The sequence below is a fragment of the Microtus oregoni genome, unplaced genomic scaffold, assembly GCF_018167655.1.
Source record: "Microtus oregoni isolate MIOR12 unplaced genomic scaffold, Mior012 000001F_ref0000356, whole genome shotgun sequence".
Taxonomy (NCBI): domain Eukaryota; kingdom Metazoa; phylum Chordata; class Mammalia; order Rodentia; family Cricetidae; genus Microtus; species Microtus oregoni.
Window position 1 is genome coordinate 19,521,841 of NW_024543060.1, and position 22,442 is coordinate 19,544,282.

Here is a 22,442-nt window from a genome sequence, read left to right on the forward strand (position 1 = left end):
ATTCTAAATAGCCCAATTAAAAAGTAAAGTACCGAACTAAACAGAGTTCTCAACAGAAGAATTTCAAATGGCCAAAAGATACTTAGGACATGTTCAACTTCCTTCGATATCAGAGAAATGCAAATCAAAACAACCCTGAGATATCATCAGAATAGCAGAATGGCAAAGATCAAAAACACTAATGATAGCTTATGCTGGAGAGGATGTGGAGTAAGGGGAACATGCATCCATTGCTGGTGAGAATGCAAACTTCTGCAACCACTTTGGAAATCAGTATAGAGGTTTCTCAGAAAATTTGGAATCATGGTGCTTTGCCCTCTCTTAGGATTGGAGGTGGGTGGGGTGGGAAGGTGTGTGGAGGAAATGGGAGGAGGGAAGGGAGTGAGAATTTTGATTGGTAGTTTTTAAAAGTAATTTTGAAAAAAGGGAGAAAAAAAGAAAGAGAATAGACTGCATCTGTTGTGTTATTAATCCAGGAAAGCAATGCCAAGAAATTCTTAGGTAAAGTTATTCTGGGGGGGGGGGGGATGGAGGAAGGTCAGAAGCAGAGATGTAGATATCTGAGCCCTAGGCAGGCAAGGTTTAGTGACCGAATCAATGTGTGACGTGTAATGGGGTTGCAGAGTGGAATAAAGGTTGCTTACTTGGACAAGAGCTGGCATAACTCTCTGATAATACAGTACAAGGAAGAGACTATTGGCATAATTTTTCTTTTCTAATCTTTCTAGTGGGAGAGTGAGAAAAAAATAGTTTTTTTTATGTGTTTCTTTCAGGGAAAGTGGTGGAGTGAGATAGGGCCTCATACTATGTAAAACAGGTTGGCCTTGAACAAAAAAGGAACTTATAACCTCTGTGAGCCACTCAACTCCTCTGAGATCCACTTAGTGTCTTACATTTGAACCATCAGGATATGTCTGATCTTTAAATGGTGAGCTCTGCTTCAGAAGAATGATTTAGGTTTGTGAAGCCTGTGTCCTCGGTGGAAGAAGAGGACCAAGAGCCTCCAATGCCTGCATACTGATGGTGGTGGGGTGGACACTAGAGCAAAAAAGAGTAGCCACTGATCCTGAAAGCATTATGTGTATATGCACAGTTTCTGGGGAAATGTAATTTTGCTATACATTCCTATTATATGTTACTAGGTGCAGTGACATCAGAGCAAAAATGAGACTTTTGGAAGAAAACCATTTGATTCTTCACACCAGGAAGGGAAGCCACCAGGAACTTAGCTGGTACACACTCTGCTGGTCCCGAGTTTGTGTTCAGATTCCATAAACTCCTCTTAGTTTACTCCGCCTGAATGAAACTGTGGAATTAGATTCCAGCTGCAGCCCCTTTGGCTCCACCAGTGCTGTTTGATGGTCTGTGTGTTGATTGGGCATATAAAACCAATAAGAGTATGTTAGGCTTCAACCTCAGGCAGCTGAAACTGGAAGTCAAATACATGGAGCTTGAGAAGGCAGTCCAAGTATGAATACAGATTTACAAATGCACTCAGGTGCTGAAACAAAGTCAGTCATGACTTGTTTTTACCCCAAATCAACAAATTTTAGGAATGCTAGTGTAGGCTTGACAACTCAGCATGGGCAGTATGGAACTGTATTCCAAGATTCAAGCCATTACCAACAAAATTCTCTGTAATTTGTCTGCATGGGAGTACAAACCATGAGATTTAAGGGAAAACAAAAAACTTAAGAAATTATGCCATCACCTGTTTTCAAATTTGTGCCCTTCCTCTGGTTTTGTATTATATATACTATATATATATATATATATATATATATATATATATATATACATACATATGTGAAATATACATATCAATTTCCATTAAAAAACTGCCTAGGTATCTTCAGTACTTACACGGTCTAAAAACTCTAAGAATTTACGGATCTGAGAAATCTATGCTCACTGTCTTCCTAGGTACAATTACTGACATTAAGAGCTATAAAAAGCAAACCCAGTTACTCCTATTTTGTAATTTTCCAGTCAAATTAAATATATGTAAAAATGAATGAAAATTGTAGATGACTCAGAGGTAATCAAGCTGCAGTGCATGGTGTTTAAGCATGTTCCTCTCACGGCCTTTACCTCTCATCTTTAAGATTAAGAATAGATGTGGCCCGAATGATTAGAATCAACACTTGTTTCATGTTCTCATAACCAGTGGCTCACACAGGGCTGTGTCCTGGACTAACAGTGTTTTGAGCTTGCAATGTTATATTGTTACAGAAGTTCATAGTTGTGGAAATGTTCTTGCATGCTGTAAAGATTTGTTTCTTTTAATGATTTAATAAAACACTGATTGGCTTATTAGCTAAGGCTTATTATTTTTAACTATCTCTTACAACTTAAATTAACCCATAATTCTTATCTATGTTTAACCACATGACTTGCTTCCTTACTCAGCGAGGCATTCTCATCTTGCTTCCCCTGTGTCTGGCTGGTGACTGCAGACTGAGTTTTTTCTCTTCCCATAATTCTCTAGTCTGGTTGCTCCACCTCTACTTCCTGCCTGGCTATTGGCCAAAGCAGCTTCTTTATTAACCTATGGTAGTAAAACATACTCACATCATACAAAGGGAAATGTAAATCCCACATCAGTTCACTGAGATGATTGTTAGAAATTATTCAATATTCTGAATACTCATATCTATGCCTTTTGTATTAATGTTTTTCAATTTATCCAAAACACTTCACATTGAATCATGAAAACCATCCAGAAATTAGATCATTGAGTGTACAGAGAATATTAACCAAAAAATTAACCATATAAAACAAAATAATTCAATTAAAAATATATTTTTGTTGTAAAAACTGTCAATATAATGGATAGAAATTGTGTAAAGAATGAACATGTTATCAAATAAAGATTGCCTTTTGAGATGTCATGGAACCTGAAAAATATAGAACAGATAGAATGTGACACTCAGCTTTGAAAATAATAGGCAACTGAATTTAGTTTGAATATTGTCCAATTTTCTAATTAATACATGATAAAATGTCAACATAGGAAATAATCATTTGTAAACTCTCAAGACATCTGAGTGTGAGCAACAGATACTTAGATCATAGAATATGTTTGTTTCAATGCCTTGGTTAATTTACAGATAAGTAGGATTGGTAATATGTACTGATTTTACTAAGGTTTATAACGAGCTGTTTCATAAAATCTTACTTTGAAACAATTCAACATGGTTAGGATGCATTGAAATGATCTAAACAGTGGTTCTCAACTTGTGGGTCATGACCCCATTTGGCATTTCACATCAGATACTTACATTAGGATTCATAGCAATAGAAAATTGCAGTATGAAGAAAAATTAAACAATTTTATGGTAAGGAATCAAAACACGCTAAACGTTGAGAACTACTGATGAAAATGATCACAAGGGAAGGGTAGTGGGAATGGATAGCTCCACAGAAAAGGATGTCTGAGGGAACTGTAGCTTCATTGTTATGAAGAAAAGAGAAAGAGGAACAATGTCTGGTTGATGTCTCAGGAAACAAGTGAAAATTGGATGACTGTTATTTTAATGGTCATAACAAAACTAGTGCAAACCAGTAGAGAGCCCTGATCTTTTTTTTTTTTATGGTATTATGTGTTTATTCTTTTTTTTTTAACTTTTTTTTTATTGAGAAAAGAGAAAAAAAAAATTTCCTCCTCCTCCCAGCCTCCCATTTCTCTCCCCCTCCTCCCACCCTTCTCCCCCTCCCCCCACTCCTCTCCCCCTCCCTCTCCAGCCCAAAGAGCAGTCAGATTTCCCTGCCCTGTGGTAAGTCCTAGGTCCTCCCCCCTCCGTGCATTTCTAGGAAGGTGAACATCCAAACTGGCTAGGCTCCCACAAAGCCAGCACATTACGTAGGTTCAAAACCCCGTGCCATTGTCCTTGGGTTCTCATCAGCCCTCATTGTTGGCCATGCTCAGAGAGTCCGGTTTTATCCCATGCTTTTTTAGTCACAGTCCAGCTGGCCTTGGTGAGCTCCCAATAGATCAGCTCCACTGTCTCAGTGGGTGGGTGCTCCCCTCGTGGTCCCGACTTCTTTGCTCATGTTCTCCCTCCTTCTGCTCCTCATCGGGACCTTGGGAGCTCAGTCCAGTGCTCCAGTGTGGGTCTCTGTGTCTGTCTCCATCCATCACCAGATGAAGGTTCTATGATGATATGCAAGATATTCGTCAGTATTGCTCTAGGATAGGGTCATTTCAGGTTCCCCATCCTCAGCTGCCCAAGGAACTAACTGGGGACCTCGGCTTGGGTATCTGGGAGCCACTTTAGGTTCAAGTCTCTTGCCAACCCTAAGGTGGCTCCCTTAACTAAGAACCGTGCTTCCGTGCTCCCCCATCCAACCTTCCTTCATCCCAATCCTCCCCCTTTCCCAAGCTCCCCCCCATTCTCCCCCTCTCACCCCTCTCTCCCCATCTCCCCTTACTCCCATCCCACCCAACCCCCAAGATCTCAATTTTCTCCCCGGCACTTTTGTCTACTTCCCATAGCCAAGAGGACAACTATATGCTTTTCCTTTGGTTCACCTTCTTACTTAGCTTCTTTGGGATCACCAAGTGTAGACTCCGTGACCCTTGTTTATGGCTAGAAACCAATTATGAGTGAGTACATCCCATGTTCATCTTTTTGGCTCTGGGATACCTCACTCAGGATAGTGTTTTCTATTTCCATCCATTTGCATGCAAAATTCCAGAAGTCATTGTTTTTTACCGCAGCATAGTACTCTAATGTGTAGATATTCCACACTTTCTTCATCTATTCTTCCATTGAAGGGCATCTAGGTTGTTTCCAGGTTCTGGCTATTACAAATAATACTGCTATGAACATAGTTGCACAAATGCTCTTGTCATGTGATAGGGCATCTCTTGGGTATATTCCCAGGAGTGGTATTGCTGGGTCCAGGGGTAAGTTGATCCCGAATTTCCTGAGAAACCGAAACACCGATTTCCAAAGTGGTTGCACAAGATTGCATTCCCACCAGCAATGGATGAGTGTTCCCCTTCCTCCACAGCCTCTCCAGCAAAGGCTATCATTGGAGTTTTTTATTTTAGCCATTCTGACAGGTGTAAGATGATATCTCAAAGTTGTTTTGATTTGCATTTCCCTGATCGCTAAGGAGGTTGAGCATGACCTTAAGTGTCTTTTGGCCATTTGAACTTCCTCTGCTGAGAATTCTCTGTTCAGTTCAGTGCCCCATTTTTTAATTGGGTTAATTAGCATTTTAAAGTCTAGTTTCCTGAGTTCTCTATATATTTTGGAGATCAGACCTTTGTCTGTTGCGGGGTTGGTGAAGATCTTCTCCCAGTCAGTAGGTTGCCTATTTGTCTTGGTGACAGTGTCCTTTGCTTTACAGAAGCTTCTCAGTTTTAGTAGGTCCCATTTATTCAATGTTGCCCTTAAAGTCTGTGCTGTTGGGGTTACATATAGGAAGCAATCTCCTGTGCCCATCTCCTGTAGGGTACTTCCCACTTTCTCTTCTATCAGGTTCAGTGTGTTCTGACTGATAGTGAGGTCTTTAATCCATTTGGACTTGAGTTTTGTGCATGGTGATAGATATGGGTCTATTTTCATTCTTCTACAGGTTGACATCCAGTTATGCCAGCACCATTTGTTAAAAATGCTTTCTTTCTTCCATTGTATACTTTTGGCTCCTTTATCAAAAATGAGGTGTTCATAGGTTTGTGGGTTAAAATTCGGGTCTTCTATATGATTCCATTGGTCAACTTCTCTGTTTTTATGCCAGTACCACACTGTTTTCATCACTGTAGCTCTGTAATAGAGTTTGAAGTCAGGGATGGTAATGCCTCCAGAAGATCCTTTATTGTATAGGATTGTTTTGGCTATCCTGGGTTTTTTGTTTTTCCATATAAAGTTGATTATTGTCCTCTCAAGATCTGTGAAGAATTTTGATGTGACCCTGATGGGGATTGCATTGAATCTATAAATTGCCTTTGGTAGAATTGCTATTTTTACTATGTTGATCCTCCCAATCCAAGAGCAAGGAAGGTCCTTCCATTTTCTGGTATACTCCTCAATTTCTTTCTTCAATGCCTTAAAGTTCTTGTCATATAGATCTTTCACTTCCTTGGTTAGAGTTACCCCAAGATATTTTATGCTGTTTGTGGCTATTGTGAAAGGTGAAGCTTCTCTGATTTCCCTCTCTGCTTCCATATCCTTTGTGTATAAGAGGGCGACTGATATTTTGGAGTTGATCTTGTATCCTGCCACATTACTAAAGGTGTTTATCAGCTGTAAAAGTTCTTTGGTGGAGTTTTTGGGGTCGCTTATGTACACTATCATATCATCTGCAAATAACGAAAATTTAACTTCTTCCTTTCCAATTCGAATCCCCTTGATCCCCTTATGTTGTCTTATTGCTATTGCTAGAACTTCAAGTACTATATTGAAGAGGTATGGCGAGAGTGGACAGCCTTGTCGTGTTCCTGAGTTTAGTGGGATGGCTTTAAGTTTCTCTCCATTTAATTTAATGTTAGCTGTCGGCTTGCTGTATATAGCTTTTATTATATTTAGGTATGACCCTTGTATCCCTAATCTCTCCAATACTTTTATCATAAAGGGGTGTTGAATTTTGTTAAATACTTTTTCAGCATCTAATGAAATGATCATATGGTTTTTTCTTTCAGTTTATTTATATGCTGGATTACATTGATAGATTTTCGTATGTTGAGAGCCCTGATCTTATATATCTACTTCCTGCCCTCCTTTTCCTTTATGCTACCATAAATCAGATAGTGATGAGATTAAGCTAAAGGGAAAGGTTTGTTTGTTCATATCATTAGGTCACTGCTTGTGGATTCCTGTTGATTTTCTCATAATATTGTGCTGTGGTTGCCTTCTGTTTTTCCCCTTCACCCAAGTACTCATTAATTCCATTGGTTTTTCATAACACTATTCTGTAGCATCTGTAGCTTTTCTTGACTTGAATTTTCAAGTATTTTATTTATTTGAGTATTTTTTAAGTCAAAACCAAATCCTGCTAAAATACAACACTGAACAAGTTTGCAAATGCACAATGAAAGGATGGATAAGGAATCAATTTCAAGGTGCCACAAACATAATATTTTATAAATCTTTTTTTTACAAAAATGTTTAAATAATTATTTTGTAAAATCCTGAACCCAGTATGTATTGTCCCCTTCTTTGTTTTGGCATCTCTGAAAATAGTTCTGCAAATCATTTCAGCAACACAAGCTCTGGTAATATGATCCATGAGAAAAAAATATCATTGGCAGAATGTAAACAATAGCATATGGAGGAAAAGAACTTCTTATTATATCAACATACAGAGTTTTAGAATTAGTGATATTGTGTTCCTTGTGCTATATATTTCCTGAACTTTTTTACATAGAATATTTACAGCTCTTTTAAATTTGTGATTTCTATGTTTCCTTCAAATATATCACTCTCCTTCCATTTGAGGTATCGTCAGGGTGAGTAAGTTCATAAGGTATTGAGTTAATTAATATTTTTGAGGTCTGAAATTAATAAATAATTATTATTATAATTATTGCCAGAGAGATAATCTTTAAAAATAAGTTGTTTTCATCAGTGGTTACTTTAACATGAAGTTTATCCTAAAATATGAGTTTTGCCATTTTCATGCTGTATCAATTTAAATTCTCATGAGGTTATTGCAATACTTTTTCTATATTGAAAATTAATGCTTTTTCTAGTTCTTGATTCCCTTTGAAGGGAAGCTTAACTGGTTAGTTAATTTACACTGTTTTATTCTCTGAAAAATCCTAGATGATCCTCAGAATGATAGGACTATAAGTACAGCCTAACACACAAGAAACAGACTTTGCCACCTTTGAAACAGACTTTGCTTATTCTCAGCCTGCAGTGGGTCACATGCTCCAGTAACACACAGTGCTGACACTGGATGAGAGATAGCACCGGTGTGCCATGAAAACATTGCTTTCTTTTGCTTTATAGCACCATATTTTATGTGTAAGAGATTAAATACAATATTTAAAAAACACAGTGAGATAAACCATGAAACCACTAACCTTCCTTTATCACTTTTTTTCATTGTGTGTTTCTATGCATGAGATGCAGCATCTGAGGCTGTAGATTCTCAAAGAAACACTTGAGAAGACTACTAAATAATGCAACAATAGTAGATTGTCCTGATTGAATGTTTATTACTAACAAAGTTTTGGGAAATTTGAATGAAAATTGCATAAGTTGCTAAATCCATGCAGAACGATTTCCAAATTCAATAGAAATATTTTAGTTGTGTTAAAAAATTGTGTCAGGCAAAGAAGACACAGAAATCATGTGTGTGTGTGTGTGTGTGTGAGAGAGAGAGAGAGAGAGAGAGAGAGAGAGAGAGAGAGACAGAGAGAGACAGAGATAGAGACAGAGACAGAGAGACAGACAGAGAGAGACAGAAAGAGAGAGACAGAAAGAGAGAGAGGTGAGGGAGGGAGTATCAATGAGAAGGAATGACATCTAAAGAGAAATAATCAGTGCTGGTTAGGATATTATTTGAACAGATACCAGGCATGTGTTAAATATTTCCCACTTAGAGAATGCTGTTGCTGCTCTAGTATCAGAAGCATGCAAACACAAGGTTTTGTTCTAATGAAATATACTCTCTGGTGAAAAGAAAGAAAGCTACTCCTTAACAAAGTCAATGTTATATCATCGAATGTGAACATAAGGAGCAATAAGCTCAGAAAGAGATTTCCTATAACATTTGGAGGCAGAACTAAAGATGTATTTATCTCTATATACATATATGTATATATACATATGTATATATATTATCATGATAATATAACTGATCATCCTCTAGTATTCAAAATGGAAAGAAAACTCACATTTCACTTCACTACAATTTTGTGAAATGAGTGTCATGTATCCTAGATACATACATCTCAAACTTGCTATATACCTGAGAATGATGTTGAACTTCTGTTCTACCTTCCTCTACCTTCTGCATGCCAAACATTATTGTTTCGTCATATTTATAATGCTATATACTACACAGAGTCTAAAACAATGGTGACTTAAAACACATACAAGTAAATATGAAATGTACTAAATACAAGAATAAATGTCTATGACCCCACTGCAACTAGCATCTGTGTTGTTGCCTGTGGCTTCTGTTGTTATTGAGGGCCATGCTCATTCTAGTGGTTTGTACTGACCCCTGAGGCCATGTTGGTGTCCCTGGGCCATGCTGGTGCCAGACCATCCTAATCTGAGTGACTGGGTCTTCCACCTGGATCCAGGATGTTGACCGAGCTAAGCTTCTGCCTGGGGCCCTCTCTGGGCCCATAGTCTAGCTTCAGCTGGAGTCTGTGTTAAAGTCTGTAGCCCAGATTAACACTAGGGCCCACATGGAGGCTAGAACCTGGGCTGAAGCCTGTGGCTTTGGTGGAGTCTTCGGGCCATGCTGCAGCAGTGGACATACAGATTAGGGTGTCAAATGCTGCCACCCAGGGCCATGGTGTCATCAGAACATGGATTGTTGCTGAGGGTTGTGTTTGGGTCTGTGGTCCAATGCAGGCAGGGTCTAGATTGACATATGTGGTTCCTGTTGCCAGCAATAGCTTTGAAGATCCACAGGGTCAGGCCCAGCTACCTGAGTTCAGGTTGGTGTCCAAGGGCCATGATGTGTCTGGGGACCATGCAAATTTGAGTGGCCTGCATTGCTACCCAATGACATGGTAACATCTGGGCCAGAACTGCAGCTGAGAGCCAGAGCTGCAGCTGAAGGCCTTGTTTTGGTCGTGGTCCTATGGCAGTCAGGGTCTATATTGTTTTCTAGCTTTCCTGTTTCCATCCACGGCCATAAAGACCCTGAGGTCCGGAGTTATATTGATGTCTCAGGACCACACATCCGTTGTGGTTTTTGTCAATTTGAGTGGTTTGCAGTGCACCTGGGGCAATGTTGACATCCAAACACGGCTGCTGCTGAGGACCATGTCTTGGTCCATGGTCTTACAGAGGCAGTGTTCTATGCTGAAGTCCAAGTCATATTGCCACAAAATTGTATTATAAGCTCAGGGTTTGGGCCACAATCCGATGCCTTGGTTGTGCTGGGGGCCATGCTGCAGCCAGAACTATCCAGACTTGAGGTGGCCAGCATGTCATCAAAACCCAAGTTGCTTCCGAGGGCCATGTCTGGGTCTGTGGTCCAGATACAGCTGGGGTCTGTGACCCGTGTAATCTCAGAGGCCGATTGGAACCATGTGTGATGAAATCAGAGGGCCCTCCTGTCCTTTGCTGGCCCTGGAATAACTGGCCTTGCCTCTAGTTGCACATTTCAGCAAGAGACTGGCCCTGACCCTACAGGGGAGCTGGCTCTTGCATTCATGAAAGATGGTTCTACCCCTTCCCACAGGAGACAGTAAACCAACTCTGAGAGCATTAGTGAGGGGTAGCTGACTCCACTCTCTCACCCGAGGTGGGTGGCCCCAGTGGCTGAGGCTGACCAGCTCATCTGGGTCTTGGATTGATCCACCCTTGCATCTACACCATCTAGGACCTGTTGGAGCTGGTGAAAGGACTGGTCCTCTGGAGCGATACTTGCAGTGCCTCCAAGACTCAGGGCAGCCACGGGGTATTGCAAAGGAGTTCTGATGAAGATCCAGTGATGAGGCTGTACCAGAAACCAGAGGCCTTGCACCAGATCAGTGACGCATTGCAATGAACATGTGTTCAAAAGCTGACTGAACAAAAGAGTATACTATGTGATGCCCTGTAGCTGCCAATGCCATCAGGAAGAAGTGAAGAGGGTTTTTGCTTTGTTTTTGTTTGCTTTTTTTCTTGCTTGTTTTGTTGTGATTTGTTTCTTTTATTAATTTTTTTTTTGTGGAGGTGAACTGCAGCAGTGATAGGAAGATAAGGAGGTATCCAGAGGTGAGTAGAATTGGGGTGTCTGAAACTCCTAAAGAATCAGTAAATACAAAGAAAAATAAAAAATAATTTCTACAAAGTCAGTGCACCATTGCCTGATTCATAATCACATATTGAAGCAGTAGCCTGCTTTGCAAACAATTTTTAAAGCACAAAAAAGCAGGTAGAGATGATGCTTCAAGACTCTTTTGTTTTGTGTGATTTTCTCAGTTTTTAAAGATGGGGAAATGCATTCTACTTCAAGATGTTACACTGTGGTTGCACTTCGTTCATTCGGTAAACACAGAAAGATATTAACAAACCTAAAAATGGCATAAGGACAGTGTGTTTGACTACCACCCTTGTCTTTAATCATTTCCATGGATATTGGTTTCACTGGATCTTACATTAATCATTTCTAAGCAAAAAGAGATGAGAAATTGTAACCCGTTATTTTGTAACCAGGAAGGAGGATATAGGAAGGTTCAGAGGTTTGCTTTGGGCAATTCCAGCTGTAGGGCTCTGTTAAAGTCTGTGGAAGAAGCTATTTGTCTTCAATGACAGTTTTGAGTTTTAACAGCTAGGATCCAGTGTAAACTAAGTCTAACACACCGTGTTTGAAATAGAGAGATAACAAGATTGGGGGCCAAGATTTCAATGCTCTTTGCATTTGCACCACTAATGAGATCTGTGACTTTTAGGATTGTTTTTAAGTCAAACGGCAATTAGAAACGGTCATTTATCAAAAATCATTTAATGAGAGGCCTATCTATACCCGATGTGGTATGAGCTACTTGTAAGCTGACATTTCATACTTTCAATGAGGTCTTCTTCTAGTGGAGCAAATTCATAAATAAAAAGAAGACAGGTCTGTTTAAGAGGTGTCTATGGTACGATGTGGGAGGAGGGCACACAACCAGAGCAGAAGTTACAATAAGAGGATTCGGAACCTGATTACAGGTATCTGTTTACAGAATATCCAACTAAGTAAATACTGGTTAAGCAGATTATAGTCATTATAGACCAAAGGAATGATCTGCAAAGGCTCAGGGCCAAGCTGTATTATCTAAGGTAGGTGATCATTTTAACAGAGAAAGAGAAAACAAATGTTCCAAAAAGTTTAGTTTTGAAGCATGAGTCATGTAGATAATACCAATCATACACACACACACACACACACACACACACACACACACACACACAGTTTGCTTTAAATATGAATGGAGAAAGACATTTTTATAAATATTTTAAGCATAAACTGGACATATAGTATATGAACCTTGCAAAACCACATAAAAGCAAAATATAGACTTTATTTGTAATATAATAAATAAATGAATCTGTGATGAGAGAAAGCAGTGAGAACCTGATTTAAAACAGTGAATGTGACACAGTGGGTATGAATGGCTGATTCTGGAAATACTTATAAAGCAAAATCAATGGATTCCAAACAATTCCTTTGGCTGGGGAATGGATATAGAATAATTTTGAGTTTATTAACCTTATCTATTGAAGAGAAGAGATTCTTGGGCCAGCTGATACATTTCAACTGTGTGTCAGTTGAGATGGATAAATAATTACAATATATTTGATGAAAGGACTCTAAGATTCTGAGTTTATTTTGTACGAAGGTCAGAGGTTTAGCGGTAATTGGCCTTCAAGTCCAATGTCATCCCATACCAAAATTCCAGCAGTCTATCACGATCCTAAATACAACTTTATTAAGAGGCAGACTAAGCCTAGAAGTGTTGAGAGACCTTGATGGTCAGAGTTTGCTTTCTATCATGGCCTGACAGCTCTCTCCAAAACTTGGCAACATGAGGGAATCTCTCTCCAGTGAGACTTCCTGCTTTCTACCTGCTCTTGTCTGGAGAATGCCTCTTGACCTAGAGAAGTGACTTTATTTGAAAGCTATCCCTAACCTTGGATACCTGATTTATCTATAGTGTGACTGGTGGAATAATTTCTTGCTAGAAGCTTTCCCCTTGCTGTACATATGGTTACTAAGACTTTTACTAGGATCTTTGCAATAGGAATCTACTACCACAAATGAAAACTTATGACAGGAGTGTGCCACTAAATGCAAATTAGGGATTGTCTCCAGGCTCCCAAATCCTATATATTTCCTATACTCTAGAAATAAAACTGAACTGATTCATCAAAGTCATCTCCCATAGGGCTATCTCTATCATATCCACAGACACCCCTCCCCCTCTCAGACTGGACAAAGACCCCCAGGAAGAAGGAGAAATCACATAGAAAAACTTCAACAGTCACATCTAAATGACAGAAATGAAGTTTGTATCTCCCCAGCATGCAGTCTAAGAGCTCCAAAGCCTTTGTTACTTGCTTCTCCCCAGTCCCTGCCATGCATTTCTCAGCATCTCTCCTATTCTGCTGGTGTGACTATGGTCTCATGGCCCCTTTCAATTAATGAAGATAATCAGATGACGTTATTTGTCAAATTTGGATTTCTGCAAGATCTGGGACGGATCAATCTTCCCTGAGTCATGTGAGCAGGTAGAATGTATTTTAAAAACAGCAGTGAGTTCTCCATAAAAGGAGAGGACAATTACATGTGCCCCACATTCCTGTCTCTGACACGGGGGTAACAATACACCCTTGGGAAGTGTAGGAACAGAAAGAGCCAAGAACGATTTACTGAATAGAATAGGGCAAGATTAGATGTGGTACCCATAGGGTGGGATTCAGAGAGACAAAAGGAGAGGCACACTTGAGAAATTTCCGTAAAAGAAAAATTTAAAGTACATTTTTCTATACTATTGAATGAGAAACCTTTGTGGAATCCATTTCTTTCTTTCTGTCATTGAACATTTTAAGTATATATCTCTGGCACTTTGCTTTTCCAGGATCACTGATTTTCAGCTTCATCTTTTCTCTTCCTTTGTCACTTTCTTTATTATATCCTGCAGCAGAAGGATATAAACCATGTTTCTGGTTTTTATTCTAAGTAGCATGAAAAGATTTTGAAGTGTGAAGTAGATCCAAGGGGAAAATAACTCTCTTGGCATAGATGCTATTGCTATTAAATTACCACCTTAAGTAGATGTACATAGAGGAGACACAGTTAATTTCACAGGAAGATGGGAAGGGCCACTAAGGTAATGAACTTTATTGAGAGTGCTTTTAATTCCATTATGCAGGTTTAAGAAGCTTTCTGAGCAAGTCAGACCACTGAATTGATAAAAGAAGCATTTAGTTAGCAAATGCCTTTGTGCTTCCCGGCTAACTGGTGTGTTTGCTTTAGAAACGAGTGTTTTTCACCTGAGAGAGGCAAGTACACTTCTCTAACCCAGTAGTCGTCTCAGAAATAGATGAGCATGCATGTGTGCGTGTACGTGTCTCTGTGTGTATGTGTCTGTGTGTGTTTTAGTGGGACAGTCATCATCATGAAGTAGCTAAGGGATATATTAAGTAACTTTTCATGGATATGTGGACTGCATAATTTAAAACTGTCCCGGGGCGCCCATAAATATGCATAGGTTTTGTTTCCTTATTGTACAGTTTTAGAAGAAAGAAAGAAAAATTTGTTTCGACAATTTCTACCCCTTTAGCCTTAGTTAGACCTCCGTGTTGAATGGTGAGCATTCATGAGGAAACATGCCATCTGCTCTGCAGAGTATTTCCTAAGATCTTCTCAGAGTGCTCATTCCTTCTCACGTAATTTTGTCTTTAGAAGGCACATCAACTGCCGATTTCAATAGAGGAATCCATTAGACTCTGTGTCAAAACAATAAGACTGGAGTTTGGGATGTTATTTGATAATTTGTTAATTTATCTTGCTATAGTTAATGGCACCATTTAACACATTCTGTATATAGTATATAGTGGTTGTGCTGTGATCATGTGTGAGTTCCTTGGATCTTGATTTTTTTTTAAATATTTTTCTGTTGTTTTTCTGTTTTCTGTGGCCATGCATTATCTGCTACTACACAAGCTGTATTTGTTTGAAAGATAATCTCCATCCTGTAAGGACACCATAAGCCTTTCTTCGACTTTGAAATGGCAGCCCAGTAAGCAACAGGTAGTCTTAAAAAGCCCTGAGAATTTTGGGAAGAAATTCCACACAATGATTTTATTTGCTTGGGTCACTGCTTGATAAATCAACATTTGGGAGTGCTGTAATTAGTGATCAGCACGGGGCATTGTGTTCAGCTGCTTAGTGTTTAAAGATCGGGAATCTTTAAATCATTACTTCTAGGTCTCTTTTAATTACTACACTCGGGGACATGGGGTATATGTTTTAATTGTTTGTTTTTAGACTGTAGCCAAAGTTTAACAAGTTGCTATTCCAGGCCCTGTAGACATATGTACATTCCCCAGCGATGGCCTCTCTTGTTTGACCGCTAGGTGGCAGACGAGCTTTGCAGTTCCTGTTTGTGCACGTTGGTTGCTTGAGCACTGTCTCAGTGTCTTCCTCCAGTCGCTGAATCCGATATAAATGTATGAAGGAGCAGATGCTATATGTGACATCCAACGCCATTAATAAAGCACAATGCAACAACTTTGAGCCAAGCTCTTAACTTTAAAAGGTCCGGTGAAGCCACTGCTTTGTTAATGGGTTGAGAGCAAAGAATCCTGAAATGAAGACTGTTTTTTCTGACGTTCCCTCTGCCCCAGGTTACATTTGTGTGTGATTTTGAACCAGGGGACAGGACTAGTGCATAAAAGAGAGACAATTGGCAGCCCACGCATACACTGCTTCTTGGAAAGACCCTGGGCGCTCCACCTAGCTTTGCTCCTGGGATGTTCCCCTGCCTGCTGCAGAGGGGTTATTGTGGCAACAAAAGCAAAGGGAGGGAGAAACAGCACACAAAACTAAATCGGCTGGGTTGAAAATTCGTGCGGTTTTGAGGATTTGGAACAGTGAGAGGATAATTATAGTGAGTTAAAACGGGAGAAGAATCTGGTTGGAAAACAAAAATTGTTAAAGGGATTTGCTAACTGCATCTCCACGACGTGGTTTGGGAGCTAGGACCTCCTGCAACTTGGGGAACTGGAATGGTGAAGTCAGAAAAGTGCTTGTATCAAACAGACACTCACATTTGTAGAATATGTGTTACTGTGTTGTGGAGGAAATCTGGGAATGTATTGTTAACGAGGCCTTTGTATTCCAAAATAAATATAACTCTCCTCTTGGGAGAGAATAGGGCTTATGAAGGATGAGAAGAATGGAAAGGGGGTTCCTATCGACCCGAACAGGGAGGTTTGCAGCAATGCATTTTTCTGAGAAGACAATAATCAGTATGATCTATTCTAAACTGATCCGCCTACGTCTGCCGCCACAGCCAGCACCCGATGCAGGGTGAATGGCACACAGCAGCCCCCCAAATGTCACGGTCTAGCCAGTGTTCACCAATTAAAACTAATAAACATGCCTCCCCTCACCGTGGATGTGTCTCCAGTCCTACAGGCAGCAGGGCAGGCTACAGCAGGGCATAATAACAGCAGTAGTTGCAGGAGCAGCCAGAGCCCTGGGCTGCAGGTGCACTTGGCTGGAGACAGAGAAGGGCGCAGTGTGGCGCTGGCATTGCCTGCTCACAAATGCAGGCAGAACTGTGTTGTTTACAAATTGATAGCAGAGGGGATTTGGTAAGGGAGTCTTGCGCACTGCATTCAGTGTTCTGCACAGCCCAAGTGGTGTCTGCACTGTCTGATGGGGTTCCAGTCACCCTAGAAAAGGAATTTCTTTTATTATCACCGCAGTGTATCTTAGCAGTTTGCACAGGCCCAGGTCTATAAGGTACATAAATCTCCCTGGTGGGAACACCAAGCTTTGATGTTGAGGGCAGAAGACTCTCTGTCTGAATCAATCTCTTCTAGGTCTTACGAGTTTTCAAGATACAAAGAAACTCACTGGGGACGTAGCCTGAGAACAGGAATCAAGAAATGATACAGAACCAAAATGGGATTTTAAAGGAGAGGAATTGAGCCTCCAAGAAGGAAGGAGATGCCTGAAAGACAATTAGCAGTGAATACTTGAGGCTTTAGTGTCACCAAACCAGGCTTGTGAGCTCACTAAACGAAGTGGGCAATCTCGAGCATTTGCTTGCCTGCTGAGTGCAGTCTGGGGCATGGGCCCACTAAATGAAGTGGGCAATCTCGAGCATTTGCTTGCCTGCTGAGTGCAGTCTGGGGCATGGGCCCATCAGCCTTTATGTCTGCTGTCTGTTCGAATGGAAGGAGCAAGGCTGAGGGTGTGGCCAGGAGATGACCTCACATCCACCAGTGAGACATCAGGGGTGAGTTTTCTGCTACAGCACTGTGTCTAATAGAGGGAGGACGGATGTGCCCTTTGTCCATCTGGCTGGCAGTGCAGCAACCTGTGCCCGTCTTTGTTTTCACCTCTGCTCACTGTGATCGTCCTGTCTGGCTGTGTCGTTGCTGTCAATTTAAGACCATGATTCTCCTGGCAAGTGCTTTTATGATAGAAGACACATGAAGGTGTCGTTTTCCTGGGCTTAATTAACCTTGAGACCAGGAGCACAGCCCCTTAATTACGTTTGTGCATAACCCTGCAAGCACACAGCAGTAAGGGGCCACTAACATGGCTGTCACCGCCTTGTCCCACCTGTCGGATCCATAATCTGGGGTATTGTTAGGCAATGATTTTCATCCTGTACATGGGTGGCTCTGCATTCTGAGTTCACATGACAAAGTTCTGAGCATTGGGAGGGCTCTTCTTATGCAAACACATAGAGCTGAATTCCTTTTAACTTAAAAACAAAACAAGCAAGCAAACCAAAAAATCAAAGCAAACCAACTTCCTTTCCCTCCCCTACTATAGCTTCTTGACCCAGAACTAAGAAAGCGAACACAATGATGATCATGACTGTGATAGTGGGAACCAGCAGAATATATTTCTTCTGCTACTGTTTCCACAGCATATAAATTGAATCTCGTCTCAAACTGAGTCTGTTCTCTCTTTCTTTTTTTAATATAAAGCGAACTGAGCCGAAGGTATTTCACAGATTAAATAAGGTACTAGAAAACTTTTGACTGTCGTATGCTGGGTCTGATCAGACAGGGCTGAAGTGGTTTGAGGCAGGGGATTGGAGTGGTAAAGGTTTGTGCTCGGTTAGGAATAGTGGTGAGGTGGAAGCAGTGGATGCGAAGTTGCAGATGGTGTGAAGAGTCAAAACTTCCAAAGATAAGTGGGAGACACAAGTCTAACAACACAGAGAAACAGATGCAGACAAAGGATTTGGAACCGGCAGTGTCAGAACTGTGAGGGATAAGTATCCATCCTCTCTGCAGTTGGATCGGATCTGTGTAAGAGAAATTAGTCACGTGTAAACGTGAAAAGTCAATGGAGGCTGATATTGTCAAGTGTATGGTCCCACTGTGCCCTTACCTATCATACTGAGAGAAGGTGCAGCATCTGTCCAATATTCTAAGAATTCCATGATTGCTAGTTTTCCAAGGGATGCTAGGACAAGTGGAAAAAAAGCCTGACATATCCCTCCCCCTACCCCGATCAAGTCCCCCTCCCTGTGGACACCCAACTACAAACAATTTCCAACACTTTACAATCATCGACAATTTCTAACCAGTGGCCCTATTGCCTTATGTTATGCTAGGTAATCTCAGAGTTTCTGCACACAAAGTTTTGCTTCGAACCTAGAACCATAAGGGCAAGCCTATCACACCATCATGTGTAACTGAAACACAGGCTTGGCGCCCATCATTTACTCAATAAGTACCTCATGAATAACAGGCCTGCCCTATACTGTAGAAGCATGCGGTTCATTCATCGCAGGTAACAGAGCTTACACAATCTGAAGTTTTGTTCTGGAGATAGACATCTATCTGTCATGGGATGCAGGATTGTCAACAACCACAGGGGACAAATGCAGTCTGGAGTGCAAGAACACCTGAAGCTGAGATTCTGCCGAAAAATCCCAGCACATGGAAGGCGAGTAGGAGATTAGGAAAGATGATGGGAGGGAGGGATAAGTGACTTTGCTCCCATAGGAGAGATGAACGCTTGTTTCTCAATTACTTTTCTACAGGGAAAAGCACCAAGATATTACCAAGGACTAAATACCAACTCTGCTTCCTTCGACTTCTGAAATATACCCGCAGAATTGAGGACCACAGACAGCTTGCTGTCTGAAATACACTTAGGTTTAAGAGCTATTGCATTAGTTCTGCTCAAAGTGATGCCTATAACGGAGGCAGAAAGCCTTTGGGGATGCTGGTATGATTTGTTTGTTTTTGACTTTGGTAAGATGGACTCAAGATGGAAGAATAGGAAAGTCATAGACTTCTGTATTCACTTTTAGAATAGGAGACCTTCTTGAATATCTTTGTTTCCTGCTGAAGTTAAGAAATTACACACGATATAGTCTAAATAAATATTTGTCTTAAGTATGGCTGTTAACAAATTATATTTCCAAAGTTGGTGTTATCACGCCTCCTGCATGAACTGAATTGGCTCTCCTCAAAATTGTAGTTTTCACAATATGAATTATTACCATGCAACGGATTCTGCTAGCATGCGGTTTTGATTTAACCTTCAAATCTACCCCTCTCTGTGTTGTAAATGGATCATGTAGAGATAGTTATGCTGGTTAATTTAAAGAGTATAAGATGTTAAGCTGCCCATGGTTTATCTATTCCAAGAAAATTTAGAAGGAGGCTACAAATCACCATGGTGACATAGCACATCATGGTCCTTAGGGGATAAGATACTACAAACCTTTTCTAATGATTTACAAATCTCCCAAATGAATTGTCATATTGACACTGCTCAGGCTAGAGTGGGGAAGAATTGTTCTCCACTGTTCCACAGGCTGTAGCAGAGGGGGATGTCACGGTAGTACTATGCCCGGTAGCAAGCAGTGACTCTCGCCGTACTTACTGTACTGTCAGTTCTTCACTTGCTTGATATTTTTAAAAGTGAGATACTCCTTGTATTCCTCAAGAGCCTTACTAAAATAAGATTTACTTTTCGACAGAAATGAGACAGAGAGTATTTCTGAATAATCCTGATTTGTCCCTTTATAACTCTAAGACACAGTGCTCAGATTCTTAGGCACTCTCAGTGTATCGTTTGGAAGCAAGTATCTGAATCCTATGAGCATCCAGTTGCTGTAGCTCTCTTTCAGAGGCCAGAGCGAGGGCTCCTGTCTCCAGAAAATGCAACACCGCAACTTCAACTTCTCTCACTCAATAATCTCAGAACCTTGTCGTGACAGCAAGACTCTGAATGTTGTAGGCTGAAACCGTAGCCATGACAATGGGAAACTTTCAGCTTTTAAAAATTCAAGACCCACAAAGTCTACCACTGATTTATTAGATCATAGTTAAGATCGAACTTCTTAAATTTATTTTTGTTAATTATTAAAATTAAATAATTCTGTACCAGATTCTGAAGGCTCCCATTATCAGCGAAGTTCTTTCTCTGGATAATGTTACAGACTTGTAAAGACGGTCCTGTATGTTTGTATTAAAGAGAAGAGGTGAATAAATGATTATCTCATGTTTCAACCCTGCAGCCCCCTGTGGCTCACAGATGCAGTTTCTCTTGTGGCTGATGTACAGCAATTTTGTGCCATCTCTTGGAATTATCCGTACCTTTTTAATAATGCAAGGTACTCTTGGGACCTAATTTCTCCCTTAAATAATTCATAATGCATGCTTTGTATTAAATGAACAATTTTAATGAGAAACCATATCTATTTGACTGGGGAATAATTGTTGATTCAATTTGAATGTTATTTTGAATGAAGTTGCCTTGGATTAACAAGGTTCTGCTATATTGTTTTCTTGTTTGTATCCCAACCTTATTTTTGGTAATAATTGTCTTACATCATTGCAAGTTGAGTAGGTGACAGGGAATGGGGAGAATAAACTCTAGATAAAGTAATGGAAAATGGACAGGGAAAACAAATTGTATACAAACACTAACTTGCTTGAGTATCTTTCAATTCTTGGCAAACTAGAGAGTTTATGAATAATAGTTGTATCAGGTTTGTTCTTCAGTATAGAAAAGAAATGAGATTCTTATGATACTGATCCATTATTTTGGCAATTACTTATCGGTCAAACTTTTACGTGTATCTGTGATCATTGGAAAATGATACTAAGCAATATAATACAAAATGTGATACAATAAAAATCATGTTTAATGCATTAGTAAATATTGAATAATTATAAAATCCCATTGTGCAGAGCTGTGCTGATGTGTGCCTTTCTCTTGAGACAATGCTTATGGCATAATCAATACCAAATATTTGTTGAATAGATAGTGGTTAAAATCACAGGATCAACAGAGGAGTCAATGATGATGAAGCTATAATTAATAAACCCTACCACACATAGAGGGATTATGAGAACATCAGGTCAAAAAAATTCACATACGCTAATTTTTATATTTTATTGCTTTATTAAGGCAAACATGCTGATATTATATATTATTTTATATCATGTTATTTTTGTTATGTATGTGATCATTATAAATACCTAAACTAACATTTTAATTGGCTCCTTTATTTATCTTCAAACCAAGCATGTTTAAGGTTTATTTATTTAGATATTTTCAAGAATGTACTTTAATACTATTAATTACTTGCACAGTGATTTATAATAAATCTAAAGAGCATTTTTATTCTCTGTAAAGTTTTTTTTACCCTTTGGCCATGTTTTCTGATGTCTCACTCTCCAATCATTCTCTGGCAACCAACATTATACTCTCAGCTACTATGAGTACAACTTTTATTAGATTCTGCAAGCAAGGAAGATCACATGGTATTTGCTCTTCTTTGCCTGGCATACTCATAAACACGAAATGCTTCACATTTTTCCATATTTGCAAATAAGAGGGTTTCACTATGTAAGGACACATAGTACTATATAATTTATATGTATCACTCCGCACTTATAAATCTGTCAGCATTTATTTAGGATGATTTTTATATATTGTCTATTGTAATGAACATGAGAAAGCAAACATCTGTTTAGAAATTGATTGTGTCTCCTTTAAATATATACTCAGAGGTGGGATTGCTGTATCATATTGTAGCTTCTAATTTTTTAAAAGAAACCTCTGTACCCTGTCCCAAGGGGCTGTATTAATTTAAATCCCCACTGACTGGTGAACAAAACTTCTCTTTTCTTCTCCATCTAGATGATACTGATCTTTTTTTCTAATAACCATTCTAATAGGTGCAATATATATATATATATATGGCATAATCAATACCAAATATTTGTTGAATAGATAGTGGTTAAAATCACAGGATCAACAGAGGAGTCAATGATGATGAAGCTATAATTAATAAACCCTACCACACATAGAGGGATTATGAGAACATCAGGTCATATATATATCACCTCATGGTGTTTTTGATTTATGTTTCCCTGATTATTAGCATGAATTAATTAACAAGTAACTTAAATACTTACCAAACATACCCAACAAGAATATTGGTATTGTTACAGTTTCGTAAGTGCAGAGACTGATGCCTAGGTAGCTACACTGAATTACTTAAGCTCACCAAAGAACATTTGAATGTGAACCTAGAATTCTCTGACTTTCGGAAG

General features: G+C 39.6%; 1 long non-coding RNA gene across 1 annotated transcript in view; it reads left to right on the forward strand.

Annotated features, from left to right (window-relative positions):
• Positions 1 to 17,110: 17,110 nt before the first annotated feature.
• Positions 17,111 to 22,442, forward strand: part of LOC121457161 — a 114,493-nt gene continuing 109,161 nt past the window's right edge. Inside the window, exon 1 of the long non-coding RNA XR_005975682.1 lies at positions 17,111 to 17,137. This is a non-coding gene — a long non-coding RNA (uncharacterized LOC121457161). The remainder of the gene's footprint in view (positions 17,138 to 22,442) is intronic.